The sequence below is a fragment of the Pimephales promelas genome, chromosome 1, assembly GCF_988280905.1.
Source record: "Pimephales promelas chromosome 1, fPimPro1.hap1.1, whole genome shotgun sequence".
NCBI lineage: Eukaryota > Metazoa > Chordata > Actinopteri > Cypriniformes > Leuciscidae > Pimephales > Pimephales promelas.
The window spans coordinates 16,961,699-16,979,700 of NC_142769.1; the positions used below are offsets into that span (position 1 = coordinate 16,961,699).

Consider the following 18,002-nt stretch of genomic DNA (forward strand, 5'->3'; position numbering starts at 1 on the left):
CAGCTCTGTGTATGCTTGTGTTTCTATTCTCTCTCTCTCTCATTTTCGCTACTAGCTGCTAATTAAACTGGCAGGCAGTCTCTTACACCAAATCATTACTTTACTGTAAGCAAAGCTTGCAAAGAATCTATCATTTTACATTATCTAAATCTGACACTGGTCATTACTTTCAGTTCTGAAATAATTGTGGAATTTCAGATCTAGTATCCGATTGAAGATATCTCCTGCCCAGGATACTTTTTGTTGCTGAACAGTAGGCAGCTTCAGGATTCTGGACCAAACCACAAAGCTCTGTGAAATATTTGTTCAGCTGAGTGGAAGTTTTGTTCAATATTATTCAATATTTAATAGCATTCTCCTCAACAGCCGTAAAGGAGTCATGAAATGGAGAATTAAAATGTTCTTGATATTTACACATATAAGAGGTTAGTCTACAATGTAAAACAACCTTCAAGCTTGAAGCTTCAGAACTCAAAACTAACTGCCCAGTTTAAAATATTTAATAAAACAATTTTTCTGCACTTCTGAACACACAGGTTTGAAATGGGAAGAATCGTCACGATCCAGCAATGGAGTTTTTTTCTTCTGTTTTAGAGGACATTATATTTTAGCAAATTTCTCTGACAAAAATAGATGTCACAGTTTTTAGTATGGATGTCCTGTAAAGAGGACATTCAGGGCTTTGCAAAGATACCAAATGTTTGGAAGGTGTAACCATGACAAATTACTTTTTTTTTTTTTGACAGAATGAACAGATTTAGCATTCTTATGGAAATATGATAAGACTCTGGCAAACAATGAGCCTTTGTTCTAATAAAACATCAGTACCAAGTCAATCGTTCTCTGAGATTTATTTTCATGATAATCGAATGTAAAGAGTTTTATCTCTAAAAACTGTGTAGCGTATAATGCTAGTAATGGGGGCATTGACTAAGTAAAAAGAAATAGCTAGTTTATACCACTAACAAGGCTCAAAATAGTACACTAACGCAGTAACATAATGAGGCTCCATACATGCAAAACGAAGCATTGAGAACTTTGTAAGTGTACAGTCCGTTTAATAAGAAGATACTTTATAAAGACAGTTCACTTCGCGTATACAGACAGGAGCCATCTTAGAAAATAGTCTCAATAAGTCGATCCCCGAACGCCGTTCATACAGTTCAGAAGTTCGCTGAACTTCATACAGTTCAGCTCACTCAGCACGACATTCGTAGTTTGACTTATCAAGACTATTATTCACAGATACCACTTGTGTTGTGTGGGTAGTTTCACTCAACAGCTTCTCTGTCATTCACAACTTAAGCCAAAGCAGACCTTTCCCAGCAGGATGGAAAGTAGGAAGAGACAGAATGAGAGAGAGAGATTTTAACTCCCGAGGAACAGGGACCTCTTCAGCCCGGTGTCTCCTGTGGTATGTGTGAAATGCTGTGACTCGGCGAACAGCACTGCAATGAGATTTCTCTCTTTTACCTCACACACTTAGCGCCCACAGTGGCCCGACACTAAGCCCACGCAGTGACTGACCCACATTAAGCAGAGCCTGAACCACTGTGTGTCTACAGCAGCTAAGGTAATTACAGCACTCAGTCACTGACAGGACCGCAGCTGGAAAGTAGAGCTGTTAGCTGCCTTGGTATAGCTGATAGGACATGCTTGGCATTAAGGGAGCACTTGTACCACCCAATCTACATATGGTACAATAAAGATTGTTATTCATTAATCTAACTATATTGTGTAGGGGTCGACCGATATATCGGGCGATATTTGGCTTTTTTTGTTTTTAAATAATGGCATCAGTCGTTTAGTTTTTCTGATTGGCCAATGTTTTAGAAGCGGGACTTTTGTTTTGACGAACGGTGCTGAGAACGCCAGCACCTGATTACACAGCACTCGCATTCTCTGTCTTTATACAGTCTCTGTTTAACAGTCATATCTAATACGTTATTAGACTGCAATGCAAAACAAAAGAAAGTAAATGGTCCACAAAAGTAAAGTGTTTGCTTTTATATTATTAGTAACAGAAAGGAAAACAATTAGGCTAATGCTCATTCAGTAATTCAACTTGAAAGGTGAAACTAATATTAGTTGACATTCAAAGTGAGATATTTCAAGCCTTATGTGTTATAATGTTGAAGATTATGGCTTACAGCTAATGAAAACCCCATATTCAGAATTAGAATGTTACACAAAATCAATTTAAAAAAAATATTTTAAAGGGGTGATGAACTGAGAAATCAATTTTTCCTTGAGCTTTTGACATCTAAAAGGTCATTAAGAATATCCTGTAAGTTTCAGAACTGTAAACGTCCTTGTTAGTCCAATAAAAGCTTTTATTGACACCAGTCTCAGCAACGACTCATTTTTTCAAAGTGGGGAACTATGACGTCAAAGAGGATAAAACACCACCCCTGCAGAAGAAGATCAATGCCTACTTCAACACGGCCGCCCACTGATTCACGCATTCACGCATAGCTAAATAACATAGGCCTACCTTATGATGACAAACCGGATCGAGCTACCGAGCAATACAAAATATTGTGCAGTGCCTGGTTGTAAAAGAAGACAGTCGCTGCGTATGCTTCCTCTGGATTCCAATAGGACTGCATGGATAAACTTTATTTTTAATGATGTTCCACTTCATCAAAATAGCCTATTACTTATTCATTTTGATGTTTTTGAATGCAAAAACCAAGCGAACGTCATAAGTTGACCTCTGACAACAATATAATAAAATTTAAAAAGCCAGTTCATGACCCCTTTAAATAAAGAAATGTCGGCCCTCTGAAAGTATAATAATGCCAATGTACTCATTTCTATGAATTACTGACTCAATGCGGCGTGGCATGTATGCTTTCAGGAAAATATACAATTTTTTCAACTTTCACCCCCCCCCAAAAAAGTATTCCCTTTAAATCAGAAATCAACCATCCTGATATCTAAGATTTCTGCGTCGGCCATCAATATGTGCTTTAGCTGTCGTTTGACTTTGTATATGACCCCAATAAAATCTTGGTTAAAGAGTGTATGAAATTAAAAGTCTTTTCCAGACTGTCCAATATATGTCTCTTAACCAAGACTCTGGTCACCAGTGATGTTTGGCATTTTACAGGACATCTGGCTTATGTTCTATGGACTAATGATGGATATATTCAGTATATATCCAATACTGAATGTAACTGTCACAATATCTTTTTCACTACCCAATATTCTCTTTTTTGGACAATGAATCGCATAATTTAAAAATATGAGTAAGGAAGCAGAGAGAGAATTTGTAACCATAACTGTAAAAAACAACAACAACAACAACAACAAAAAACATTTTACGGAATTTATGGCTTTTGTTTGTCATCTCTGTTATTATTTTGTGCTGCAGTAGTAGCTGGATTATTGAATTCCAGAATTTACAGAATTTGTTTTTGACAGAATTTGATTTTACATCAGTGGATTCCTTTTATGTTCTGATAACCTCATTGACAAACTAAATTTAAATATCACCATGGAAACAAAAACCTTGTGCTAATTTTGCATCCAGCTGTCACAATAAATAAAGAGTATTTTCATTGGTCATTTGGTTTGTTTCTGTTGTGTAGTCCTGCCATTGATCCAAAATGATGCTGCACACAAACATGTAATTCATTTAAATTAGTTATTTTGATTCTTGAGGAAGAATGTTGAGTTTTTGAAGGACAGAAAAAAAATTCTTGCTGCTGAAAAATGTTTGCCTGCTTAGGACACGGTGTACTGAAAATAGTTACCCAGGGAGAGATGTACAATATGTCTGCCGAGCAGCTTTGTGGAATGGTGTACCTAATTACTGAAATAAAGAAAAAAATACAGGGAACCTTTTGTTCTGTAGAATCATCATCAGCAGGTAGTTACAACCAGTACAATCTATGATTGATGAAAATCACCATGTGAACCCCACAGGAATTAACTTAACACTAGAACGGCCACAACAGTCATTTTGACCATTTTAAATTTTATATCTTCAATAACTTTGTTGAAAAAGTAAAATCCTGCTGGTACCTGACTTTTTATAAAATTATCTATATTTTCATTTAAAATGTTTTTAATATTTTCAATTAAAACGTTTTTAATATAAATTTCACATAAGGCAAAAAAAAAAAAAAAATTAACATGTTTACCAATTTCGGCCATAGATGGTCATATTGACCACACTGAAATCTGCGGTATTCTTTTGTAACAATTCTCGCGGATGACCTTTGTCTTTAGTGAAAAAAAATCAGAAAATTTTATTGCAAGATGGCAGATAAGTTTATTGAGAGCTGGTCAGATGCTGGGAGAGTTAAGGTGTACAAATGTCCAGTATGAAGCCTTTGGCAGCACTGGAACGCTGCACAAAGAACCAGGAGTGCTGAATACAGGATGACACACATAAAACGGATACAGCCAGGGAACAAACACGCAGGAAAAATCCACAACGATCTGACTAAGACTAGGTGCCAACAGTAACTTTTTTAAACGTACAGTTTGTTCTTTATAAAGTTCTTTATAAATACATATCATACATATTTCAAAGTAAAGAATTCATTACTCTGATATGGATTGAATCAGAACAAACCCTATAACAGTTGATTAGTTTATTTTTTTTGACAAAACATACTATATATTTGCAACATATGAGCAGAAACTGTCTAACAAATGCTTATTTGATGTCTATTTTATAGTAAGAACTTCATAATCTATCCAAAACTAATGTTTTTATCCAGCTGATGTTGACGTTTTCATGGCTTGCCTCAACACTAGAATTTGAATAGCGCGCGCTCTCAGTGGGCGTTATCACGTAATAAACTATAATTAGGTGAAAGGAAATAGACTGACATCTTCCTAATTTTCATACAGATATATCTATTTTTTGTCTATTTTTAGAAGAAGAGAATTTAAAAGTTCATTTAAAAGAAGAGAATTTCAGCTTCATAAAGAGAAATCTTTTGTGTCTCTGTGACAAGTATTTACTTAGTTATTGTTCATTTTTCGGACACGTTTCAGAATGGACCTCACTCAAAGAGAGAAGGCAAAACGCGCATCATCTTTATTTTTTTTTATTTGACAAAAAGCACAACTTTTTTATTGTGAGAATACGCAAAAAATAGACATTTAACAGGATCAAATGATGTATAACACTTATATGTAGTATCAAAATCAGCAGAGTATTTTGAGTCTCTTTTGCACTTATAAGAAAAAAAGGCGATACCGCCGACACCAGAGGGTTAAAAAGCCTACCGTACTTACTTAGATAGAAGGTTAGACTGAAGGTGAGAGAGACATCTCTCTCAGCAAGACCTCTACTCTGACTCAGCAAAAGAGTTCACTTGCAGAGTATTTAAAGGCTCCTGAGTGACACAGTGCTAGAGGCATTCACAATTATTATGTTGCATTTTAATGAAAGAAAGGAACCATGTATATTGACTCCTTTTACAATGTCCTTAAGCCAGAGGACATGTTAATAGACTGTATCTGAACTTGCGGCATAAAACACACAAATGCCCATACTGCAGATACACACGAAATGTATTTCTTGTACTTTATAGAATTTATGGCTGTACATGTGTGGAATTACAATGGTACGTACTGTATGACTATAAGAGATAAATAGCTGTGTGACGGTAAATGGTCTCTCATTTTTGAACGCCCACTTGCGCTCAATACTAAATGAAAAAAGACGATGATCTAAGGCAGGTTTCCCTCACAGCTGACCCTGCTGACCTACCTCAAACCCCTAGAATTGTGCAATACGGGCCTTTCCCCAAAGGGCACGTGTGTTTGCAAGTTGAAAAATTTAGGAGTGCATTAAAAAAACTTAAAGATTGAATGATATTTATCAAAAAAAAAAAAAAATTAATTTAATAAACAGATAAAAGGATACGTTTTCATGCAAAATTATTTTATTTATTAGAATACAAAAAAAAAGGTTTTCAAATATTTTTCCTTCAAACTGTATTTAATTATGCAATTATTTATAGATCTACTTTAAACTGAATTTATATTAGGCATGTGATAGTATAACATTTTCATATGACGTTAATTGCTGAAGCTTCTACCACAGTATTTAATTAAGTTACAAAACTATTATTTATTAATCTTTGTTAACATTAGTTAATAAAAATACAGCTGTTCATTGTAAGTTTATGTTAGCTCAGGTCCAATAAAAAAATATTAAATATATACAACTTTTGATTTTAATAATGTTTTAGTAAATGTTGAAACTAACATTAACTAGGATTAAGACATGCTTTAGAAGTATTTTTTCTTCAAGTATTAGGTGCTGAGATTATCAACTGAATAGACAAAATGGCTGTTTGAAACATTTAAATACTGTTCAGATACAGAAAGTAGCACAGCCTGCTTTGTTTATGGGGTTTACCAGGGGAACGACTGTATTTCTGCTGTTCAATCATTTTTTGTGCAGATGTTTTATAGGAATTACAACACTTACTGGAGCCAAGAAAAATGCAACAAACAGGCAAAACAAGTGGAAAGGTTAAAAAAAACAAAAGTGAAAAAAAATATTCACAAAATAATTCACTAAATAAAATTACATATGAAAAAACAAAAATGCATATTATAATTGCAAAACACAATTCGTAGATATACAACTGTGCACAAAAATGTTTAAAATGTACAAGTTTATCCTTGAATTTGAATGTGCAAATCGACATTCACGTGTGAATCGCCTTGGATTTGTGTGCATGTTTGTTTGAGACTTTCCTAGCAGCGCTCTTCTCCTACATGGATCAGTCGTACTCTTTAGCCAATCAGATTTAAGCTTATCAATCGACCAATCAGCATCAAGTGAGGGTGTGCCTACCTACATGTTACGCCATCAGCTTTCGACAGTTCATGGCTGAGCAGAGGTGTGTCATTGATCGGCTCATGTCTGTGTGTTTACTGAAATTAAAAAAAAAAAGTTTGAGATAAGTTGAAGCAATAGTTTCTGAACTAATAACGGATGTAAGCAAGTGCGGTGCTTGCCAACAATGGCTTCTCCACCAAGTATTGCTTTGTATTGAAAGTTAATGTTCTAATCAGAATATGGCTTAAATGGCTTTTAAAAAGAGTTACTGATTTATTTTTTATGATAAGATTTTAACAGTTTAAAATGTTATTTTACCAGTTAAAGCAACACTAAGTAAGATTTTTTATTTTTTTTTTTTACCTTAAAATAATGTTTCCAAAATCCTTTCAGTAGTTCATTAAGTCGTAACAGGGTGAAAGGCACTTCTGGATTCGCTCGTTTCTGTAGTTCTAATGAGACATAAGAAAACTACAAATTTGATTTGCTTTACGTTAAGCGTTACAATAGTTTTTTTCCGTTTTTCTTCGTTTCTGATGTTGCAATACATCATACTTTCATGAAATCATGCAACATACTCTACCTTGTCTGTGGACATTGTTCATTCCAAAGCCGGTGCTGGATAAACCACTAGCGTGTGTGTGACAGTAGGCTGTGGTAGGCAAAATTATTTACGACAGCAGCCATGGACAATTCTGCTTCAAAACTGTAGGGGGACCGCAGCTTGCAATGCTTTTCTGCTAGTTTTAATAAATATTTACGTGCATCACCCTAGGCTTGGTTTTTATTTATTTGTAAATATGTTCAGATAGTGTTCATCCTAATGCATTCGTATCAATGTATTACAGTTTACCGTTAAGATTACTTAATAGATACTGATAAGATCTTTACAGTAGGGCTGAACGATTTTGGAAAATAATCTAATTGCGATTTTTTTATCCAATATTGCGATTGCGATTTAATATGCGATTTAAAAAAAAAGTTATTTACCTTCTGTATTAGTCGACAAAGACAAGCAATAAATCATTGTACAGTATGGATGGGAATCTTTAGATAGCTCATGATTCGATCTACTTTTTTTCTTATTAATTAATCTTAATAACTCTTAAAATATGTATTTAATTACATGTGTAAAAACACATACTTTAAAAAATAAATATAAAAAAACATTTAATTAAAGCAATTACATGTTAAGAATTTTAAATAGGCTATATAAAATAATATAGCTTAAAAATATAAAAGCTAGTAAATAAAGAGAAACAAAAAAAAACATTACAAGCAATAAAGAAAGAGTGGTCTCTGTATTTAAAAGTAGGCTGTCTGAATGTTTTTCATTCAAGAGCTGGAGTGATTTCCCCTCAGTTTAGATATGATAAGCTGCATTCACACTAATGCATATATCTCTTTTGAAATTGTAAATGTGGTTTGTCCTGTTGGTTTAAGATATAACTGACCGCGTTTACATTAATTTCGCGTCATAAAAGCATTTTGACATCCAAGTACATTTACCAATGAGTCGCTCACGGCCGCATGCACGAGCGCTCTTCACAAAGCACGCGTTATTATTTTAAAATGAAAGCAGCCTTCTCAGTGATTTTCATGGTTTTAATATACAAGCCAACTGCATTCCAAAAGACATAAATAATGCCTCTGTGAACTGAAGCATTTGTAAAGAAAATTCCCGCGGGAGAGAACGCGCACTGCAAGAGTAACGTTATAACATCAAGCAAAGTGGCAAAACCTGTTCAATTCGCCTTATTCACTTGGCGGCCATTTTGAAAATGGAACGCCGCTGAGGGGTACACTCACCCGGAAGGATGCATGCGACGCAGCAGCACCAGCAATGAAAACTCGCAATGCGGACCACCAATCATTCCTGTCTGCCCGAATTAACGATGCAAAATGTGAAGCAAAGTGCCAGTGACTGAAACATCCCCCGGGCTGTGTTAATTAAGGGATACAGTACCTGTATCGGAGGTTTTATCCACGACATTGAATGTAGGAATGGACGCCTTGCCAGTTTCTGCGAGCTTGCAGCAGCCAGAGGTAATTAACGTTAGTAAGCTATGCTGTAATATGGAGTTGTTGACTGTGTAAGTTACTATGTTAGATACAATTGTACTTTATTGTTTAGATAGATACACATCCAGTAGCTTACATACACACACATGCATGTAAAACAATCAAATCACTCACATGTATGTAAAAGGAAAGAGGAGAAGTGATTTTAAGGTCTGACAGGGACTGATCCTGTTACACACTGACAATGATAAGCTGCTATGGTGACAATACAAGTTTACATATATGTATAGATTCATAAAGAATAAAAATAATGATGGTAATGGATTTGTATAGATTCTAATAGTACACAGTCAACTTCCTACAAGCTTGCAGAAACTGAGGTAAATTGGCGTCCATTCTTACGTTCAATGTCGTGGATAAAACCTCCGATACAGGTACTGTATCCCTTAATTAACACAGCCCGGGGGATGTTTCAGTCACTGGCACTTTGCTTCACATTTTGCATCGTTAATTCGGGCAGACAGGAATGATTGGTGGTCCGCACTGCGAGTTTTCATTGCTGGTGCTGCTGCTTCGCATGCATCCTTCTGGGTGAGTGTACCCCTCAGCGGCGTTCCATTTTCAAAATGGCTGCCAAGTGAATAAGGCGAATGAAGCCCGCGAATGTCCTTGTAATTCGGTTCAATCCCGAACTTTATGAAATAACGTTACTATGTTTTGGAAGGTTCGAGCGGTGTCGTGTGTGTGAGTGAGGAAGAGAGAGAGCGAGAGAGAGAGAAAATAGAAGCAAGCAGATTCAGAACACGGTTCGTTTCTGAAGCACGCGCAGCGTCATCACGCATCTGTGTTTAAAAACTATAAGCTCATACTCGATTCTGAAATTCTCTGAATCGATCCAGGATTGTTGAGGAGAGGAGAGAATAAATAACACAATAAACTGTTCTTTTCTGAACGCCAGACCGCGTAGCGTGGGAAGTTGATGCTTTATCTTGCAGACTGCTTTTCTCTCGCGTGTCACGTGACCAGTATAATCGCAGCTCTTGCGATTACAAAATCGCGTTTCATCATATCGCGATTTTATCGCAAATGCAATTAATCGTTCAGCCCTACTTTACAGCATTCTCAATGTTAAACTATAACAACATAATCTTGGGCTTTATTTACAGGATTTTATTGGCAACTATAGTTAATACTGTACTTAAGTGAAATAACAAAAAAAAACTGCTGTAAAATATTTTATAATATTAAGATATTTAAGACATTTTATTCACCTAATTTTTTTTAGTTCGCACATATCTATTTTTAGTTGTAAATGTGAGTGAAGCACTCACGCTGTCAAACCTTGCACTATAAATAAAGATGTCCTCTGATAAACACTTTGCACAAGCTTGTTTCTTGTCCAACTGCGGTCTTACACGTATGCAAGTTCATTTGCAGAGAGGGACATCCAATCCTTTAGTTTAGAGTCCAATGCTGGATTTGGCTATCCCACAGGCCTGAAACATACCAACCACAGCTCAAGTTACCTGCTACACCAGCAGCAATGTAACAAGTACTGAGCTACAAATGGGTTACTGGACATAACAATATCTACCATTGTCTCCACAAATACCAAAGAACTCCAAAAGTACAAAAAATGATTTTGAACTTTACTAAGATAAGTGGTTACCCAAGTCTCTTGACAACCAAATACAAAACACTACAGAGTTAGTAGCGAGTGCAAACTACAAGATTACAGATCCCAACATGCTGCGTGATTAATAAGCGAGTGAAAGCTGCAGGATCACTGGATGGATAGGCTAGCAAGGGCATAACAGCATAGTTGAATGCTAAGAAAGGATGTGACAGGGAACTAGCTTGGCTAAACAGTACAGATATGAACTATATCAGGCAATTAGCCACTGCTTAAAAGTCACTGAAGCTGTTTGGTAAGCATGTATATAATTCTAAGACTCACCCAAGATGTGCTATATCAGGGATCCTCATGGCCACTATACCCTACAGAGTTTAGCTCCAACCCTAATAAAAGACATCTGACCGAGCTAATCAAGATCTCTAAAAAACGTGATCCATGCTAGCAAAACAAGCTATTTCAGAAAAGAAGCTATATAATTTCGAGCTATAGGCAAAACAAGTGAAAAATGTCAATTTTGGTTGATTTAAAAGTTTTCAGCCCACAGCTAGCAGTCCCAGTGCTCCAAATAGCAATTAAACATCTGTAAGTATCCCTATTTGTGAGTTTTCTGAGAGAAGTACCTTTCATTTGTCCATAAAAAAATGCTTGCTTCTCAAGCGCAGTATTACAACTCAATGGCAATTTCGATGGTGATTTTCAAACTCATGCTGATATAAACAAAATGGTCTTACTCGCGCTGACTGACAGAGCCGAAGTGTGCGCACAAGCACGCCTCAGACACCGCATGATCCCGATATACACAGATTTACAGTATTTCAAAAAATCTGTCTTGGTGATAATTAGGGATGGGTACCGAAACCCGGTATTAAACGGGCCCCGGTGCTGAATTTTGAAAGACCGCTGTATCGATAAGCTCGGACGTTATCGGTTCTGCTGTCGGTACTGGAGAAATTATTTATCATTCCTATAAAGACGTTATCTTCAACATGTTTATATCGCCAGCCTTTTGTATATATAAACTATATTTTAATTAAACCATTTGTCTGTGATGCAAATTTGAAATTCGCAGTTCAGCAGAGAGAGAGAGAGAGAGAGAGAGAGAGAGAGAAGAGAGAGAGCGATCTCTCACGCAAAGCCACAGCACGCGCAACACGACAGCCCTGCTTAATGAGTGACAATGAGGACAGAACTAAACATTTAACGTGGTTACACTTTAGATGTGGGATATTATTCTAATATATTTTGTATTTCGGCTTCCAAAGATTATAAAAAGAAGATATTTGAGATAAAATAGTTAAAAAACAAGACGCATGATCTGTCCAGCTTAACTTCCTTTACTTCACAGCACTGCGGAGCGCTGTCAGTTCTTCCTAAAACCCAAACGTACCGTCAGAATCAGCACGATCGGCGATTGTTGCAAAATGCTGTGTTCTACTGTTGCAAGATCAAAAAATGGCTATTAAAAACACAAAAGCCTGCGCAAGAGCCTGTTCACAAGGCGGTGCGCGCTCCGAAACGGACTGCAACGAGACAAGAAAAGTAGCCTATACTTTGGGCTTCGTGTGTCCTCCTTAACTATCAAATATACATACAAATGTCAAAATGACCAGCTCTGAGATTCGCTTAAACACAGTTTATTCACTTAAACACAATTATGTCTTAAATGGACGTAAATAATAGGGAGAAATTGATGGTGCTTCAGTTACCGGTTACCGATTAGATTTTCTCTCGGTCTTAAAGGGGCAGCAGTCTAATAGCCTAAACCTGCTGACGATTCAGCCATTAATGCAAATCAAACAACAAAAGGCAGAGAAAATCACTCACAGCTTTTGAATAAGTAACTTTAGATTTAATAAGCATTAATCTATCTATGATAAACTATACAGTGCTATTATAATTTTGATTACTAAATTAGGTTTCTTTTCAGACAGAAACAATTACCTGAAAAGATACGTTAGTACACCTTCCTGAAATTAAAGCACTTTTGTATATAATTTGTATCTTTGATTGATTTTATTCTTGTGTTTTTACTTGTTTTTTTTTTCTTATGTGTCCTTTTTGTATATAAAACAAAAAAGCCTGCACATTGCTGCATAAAAAAAATATATTTTCTTCGTTTTGCTTTTTCTATTTTACATTTCAAAATATAGAGTTTAATTATGTTCTTAATTCTTAAAAAAAAAAAAAAAAAAAAACACCAAAAAGAACCGATAAGAATACCGTTAAAGTACCGGATCGATAAGCGGTATCGGTAAGAGTAGTAATACCGATAAAACCTTAACGATACCCATCCCTAGTGATAATTCACGCAAACATTAAATGTTTGGTTAACTATTGGAGACAATAATCTGATATGTGAAAAAAATCAACTGTGGGAGCAATTGTAAGAAAATGGAAGACATACAAAACCACTGATAATCTCCCCCCGATCTGGGGCTCCAAGCAAGACCTCATCCCGTGGGGTCAAAATGATCATGAGAACGGTGAGCAAAAATCCCAGAACTACACGGAGGGACCTGATGAATGACCTGCAGAGAGCTGGGACCAAAGTAACAGGCAAAAACAAATCCTGCAGTGCCAGGCGTGTCCCCCTGCTTAAGCCAATACATGTCCAGGCCCGTCTGAAGGTTGTTGAGAAACCCGACAGCTAATGGTACAACTGATTTCAAATTTTTGTTGGATCTGGCGCGTTTTTCGGTAGGTATGCCTCCTTCGTGATTATAGGAGGCAGAACTCAAGAGTGTAGTGGGTGAGTGATGTTAGCCAAAATGGCCATTGTCCTCTGTGTAGCTCTGGCCTTGTACATATTCTCAATATATGCTCATTAATTCGTCTTTGATACTAGGATGGATACGTATCAAAAACCTTTAAGCTGGCTATGATAAAACCGCTTGTTAAAAAAAAAAAAAAAAAAAACTTGATCCTACAGAATTATTGTAGGATTGGATTTACAGGCCAATCTTGAATCTGCCTTTTCTGTCAAAGATACTGGAAAAAAGCAGTATCCTCAAACATGTGTTCCTTTCTTGAAAGAAATGATATCTGCCAGGATTTTCAGTCCGGATTTAGACCGTACCATAGTACCGAGACAGCTCTCATTAGAGTCACAAATGATTTGCTCTTATCATCCGATCGCGGTTGTATCTCTCTATTAGTATTACTTGATCTTACTGCTGCATTTGACACAATTGATCACAACATTCTTTAAAACAGACTATAAAACTATGTTGGCATTTGTGGAATTGCATTAGCATGGTTTTAAATCATATTTATCTGACCCTTATCAGTTTGTAGCAGTAAATGAGATGTCTTATCAATCACAAGTTCAGTATGGCGTACCACGAGGCTCAGTAGGACCCCAGCTATTCACTCTGTACATGCTACCCTTGGGAGATATCATTAGGAAACATGGAATTAGCTTTCACTGTTATGCTGATGATACTCAGCTGTATATTTCTTCAAAACCTAATGAAACTTACCAACTCACAAAATTAATGGAATGCATAGCTGATATAAAAAAATGGATGACTAGTAATTTCCTACTACTAAATTCAGAAAAAAAAAAAAGAGAGATTCTAATTTTTGGACAAAAAATGTCCACACGTAACAGCCTAGAATACTGTCTAACACTTGAAGGCTGCTCTGTTAAGCCTTCGTCGATGGTTAGAAACCTGGGTGTGCTCTTTGATACCAATATTTCATTTGAAAGTCACATGTCAAGTATCTGTAAAACCGCTTTTTTCCATTTTAAAAATATATCTAAATTACGCCATATGCTCTCATTGACAAATGGGGAACAATTATTGTAATGGTCTACTGTGTGCTTGCCCTGCACGCTTAATAAACAAACTTCAGCTTGTCCAAAACCCAGCAGCTGGAGTTCTTACCAGAACCAGGAAGTATGACCATATTAGCCCGGTTCTGTCAACCCTGCATTGGCTGCCTATTAAACATCGTATAAATTTTAAAATATTGCTGAGTACTCAAAGCACTAAATGGTTTAGCTCCCCAGTACTTGAGCAAGCTCTTAACGCATTACAGTCCTTCACGTCTATTGCGATCTTGGAATTCTGGCCAAATCGACTGCAGACGTTAGATCCTTTTCCTATTTAGCACCAAAAGTCTGGAACAATCTTCCTAACATTGTCCGGGAAGCAGACACTTCAAATCTAGACTAAAAACACATCTCTTTGGCCTAGCATACACATAACACACTATAGAATCCTTAATTCAAAATTGCATAGTTTAGATCAGCCAGAACCGGGAACAAGTCCCGTAAATCCTGATGTACTTGGTACATCATAAGAAGAATGATGGTGTCTATGCTAATATTAGTCTCTCTGTTTATCCCAAGGGACCCTCTATGGTGGACCTGCGCCTGGACCCATCCCAACTCATCCTTAAGTGCCGGCCTCATCGACACGACAGCCATCGATACTGATCCTCAATAACTCGTCTCCATACCAGCATGATTACTTAGACTTTCAAACAGATGGAAATGGACAAATACTCTTAATGTTCCGATCCAATTTGACTTGAAATGCTACCTGAATCACACAGTGTTCCTTTGTTGCCCAGAGGAGAACTGGCCCCCGACTGAGCCTGGTTTCTCCCAAGGTTCTCACAGTGGCTAAAGCTAAATATCCCAGCAGCCAGAAGGTTGGTAGTTTGAGCCCAGTAAATAGCTTCAATTTTGTGCTCTTGACACTAGTTTGTACCCTGTAATAAGTTGTATTATTATTGTACTTCTGCTAAAAAGCTAGTTACTACTAACTTACTGTAAACAGAAGAGGTTTTCCCTGTAAAAAAAAAAAAAAAAAAAAAACTAACTGTACTGTTCTCCACCCACTTGCACCATGGTTACTCTCAAATCTGATGACACATCTAAAATATGGCTTGTTGAGAAAACAATTGCATAACAGACAGACAGTTCCTCCAATGTACGTTTCGGTCAATGGTTTGCTCTGCATGCGAGTAGCTTTCCAATTAAATTTTAAATAAACAATGAATAAAACCATAAATTTGTTGATGACGTCACAGTTTCTCACTTGCTGGTGTGTTGTAGTTCAGCATGGAAAGTGAAGGAGACAAGCTGCTGATAGAGTCACTGGCTTTATATATATATATATATATATATATATATATATATACACACACCACATACACACACCTATACACACACATACACACACCTCCTATGTGGGAACATTCTGGTTTCCCAAAACATTACAACAGCGATAGTCAAAAAATTGGGGCAAAACAGTTACTGTTGTAAACTTTCTTCCATGCGAGTGTCGTATGCTTTAATATGAACAGTCACTTATGTCATCATCACCCGGGTGTTATAGTGCACGAGCGCAGGTGAGACCGAAAGAGCACAGATCTCCTGTGGATCTGTGCATTATGTCTTAAAGTGACAGCAGCCTAAAATTCCAGCTGCTGTCTGTGTTTTTAATGTTTATCAAACAACAAAAGTTAAATATTGACTCACTGCTTTTGACTGAATAACTTTTGTAACCTTAACACAGATTCATCTTTACTTAATGTATACAGTGAAGATTATATTTAGTGTTATTTTACATTTGATACCTTTTTTTCAAATTTTGTTACTGAAAAAAACTGAAAAGCAAAGTTTATTTAATTTATATATTTACTCCATTTTATTGATTTGTTTTATGTAGTTTGATTATTTGTTCATATTTGTTTTTTTTTTTTATTTGACAGTACTTCTTATTTTATTTGAACATAGCACATACTGAACCGTACAGAAACTGTGACCCTAAAACCATGATACAAACCGAACCGTAATATCAACTCTTATACCCCTAATAAACAAAAGTAGAATATTGTGTGTTGGGTTTGTATATGCGGAATTTTGGTAACTAGCAGAAATATCAGCTTCATAACAAAACAAAAATCTGCTGTCTTTCACTGAAGCTTCTCCCATTAGTTTTGTGGTCTGTGCATAACTGGGCTGCAAATGTGGTTTTGATTGAAAAAACAAAAAGCAAAGTTTGAATGATTAGGACTTGAAGGATATCTGTAAATAAATTCCAATTCCAATAATATTATTTATTTATTTATTTATTTATTGATATTATGGAATTATTGCCATGTTGCCATTTACTTTTAGTCACTGCCATTCCGGTTACAGGTGTCATTCACGGCTTTTGCAAGAACAGAACATGGGCTTAACTTTGGATTGGGTGGGAAATGGGTGGGTACCAGGTAGGTAAACTGCTAATATTTAAAGTATTGCAGTAACTACTGGAAACATTTTTGCATTGTCATTTGTGGTGCTGATCAGGAGTTCTGATTGGCACGGGAGTACTGCGAATCAATCAGCCAAGGTTATTTTATTGTCAAATAATTTCAATATTTAAATTATGCACATGCATATTTATGCAGCTCAAATGTATTTATTTTACTCTTTCTTTGATAACCGCATTGTGCAGGAGCCCTTCAAAACTCCCTCACCATGTCAGTTTTTGTGTACTGGATGTAGTAGATTTATTTTATTTTAGATGTGGATCGGATCAAGGTCTAAATGTTAAGCAGGTCGGGTTGAGTACAAAATTTAAATAGTACTGCTGTTGAATAACGAGTGGTTAAGCATTCAGGGTGTGGGGCAGGTGTGGTTTTACCAAACAGTACCTGTACAAGAGTGCCCCAGTTTGTAAATTCAGTTAGTTTGTTGCTTTCATTCATCAATGTATATGAATGTAGTTTTTATTTTTTTTACATTTGATTATTAATTTCTTAATTTGTCTTTTGACTAAAATGCTGTTTAGTTGTATTCATATTGTAGTTATCTGACTTTTTTAGTTTTAGTTGATTAAATAATCACATCTCCATCCATTATTTTAAATAAATAAAGGGGGAATTCCCTCACACTTTCCAAAATGAAATTCAGGCCCTGATCTATAAACGTCATGTTGAGGTACGTCTAAAATAGATGTGAGAGGAAAACTTGTAGGAAGAGCAATGACAGATAAAAACATGGAAGTAATCATCTTTTTCTATCTTTAAAATATGGAACACACTAAAAGCTAAAGAAAATGAACAAGTACTCTTTAAGCTTCTCTGTATTGTGTTTGTGTTGCAGCATTAGGCTGGGCTACAATGTTGATGTTGCCCACACTGTTCTGCATTCACTATAAGCTGCCCTCCCACGCTCACTGTGAGGCCGAAGCACTCCGCTATATCTCAGCATACGGAACAGCATCCGCTGTCACAACCCTGCCAGTCCCACAGCTAACAGTGAACAGCTAATTAGTCTATGACAAGCACATTAATTACACTGAACACAACAAATCTCCACTCAGGCCTACTGGCAATAATGTGCTGAGAGTGTTAAACAAAGGGTCAGACAAAACTGGGGTAAGTAAACTTTATTTATATAGCGCCTATCACAGATAGAAAACACAAAGTGGTTTACAAAGTGCAACATTTAAAATAAAAGAACAATGAAACACAGATAAAACTATCAGAGCTAAAAACAAAACATAAAACCCCAATCAACTAAAA

The 18,002-nt window shown here is 36.2% G+C and overlaps 1 protein-coding gene across 5 annotated transcripts in view; it reads right to left on the reverse strand.

Annotated features, from left to right (window-relative positions):
• The window catches only part of LOC120477651 (protein phosphatase 3 catalytic subunit alpha), a 145,985-nt gene that overhangs the window by 95,105 nt on the left and 32,878 nt on the right, over positions 1–18,002 (reverse strand). Inside the window, exon 2 of one of the 5 annotated variants that reach the window (XM_089128336.1) lies at positions 6,837–6,912. The exons of the other annotated variants lie outside the window; for them this stretch is intronic. The gene's annotated coding sequence lies outside the window, so the exon portion shown is untranslated. The remainder of the gene's footprint in view (positions 1–6,836; positions 6,913–18,002) is intronic. 5 annotated transcript variants of the gene reach the window in all.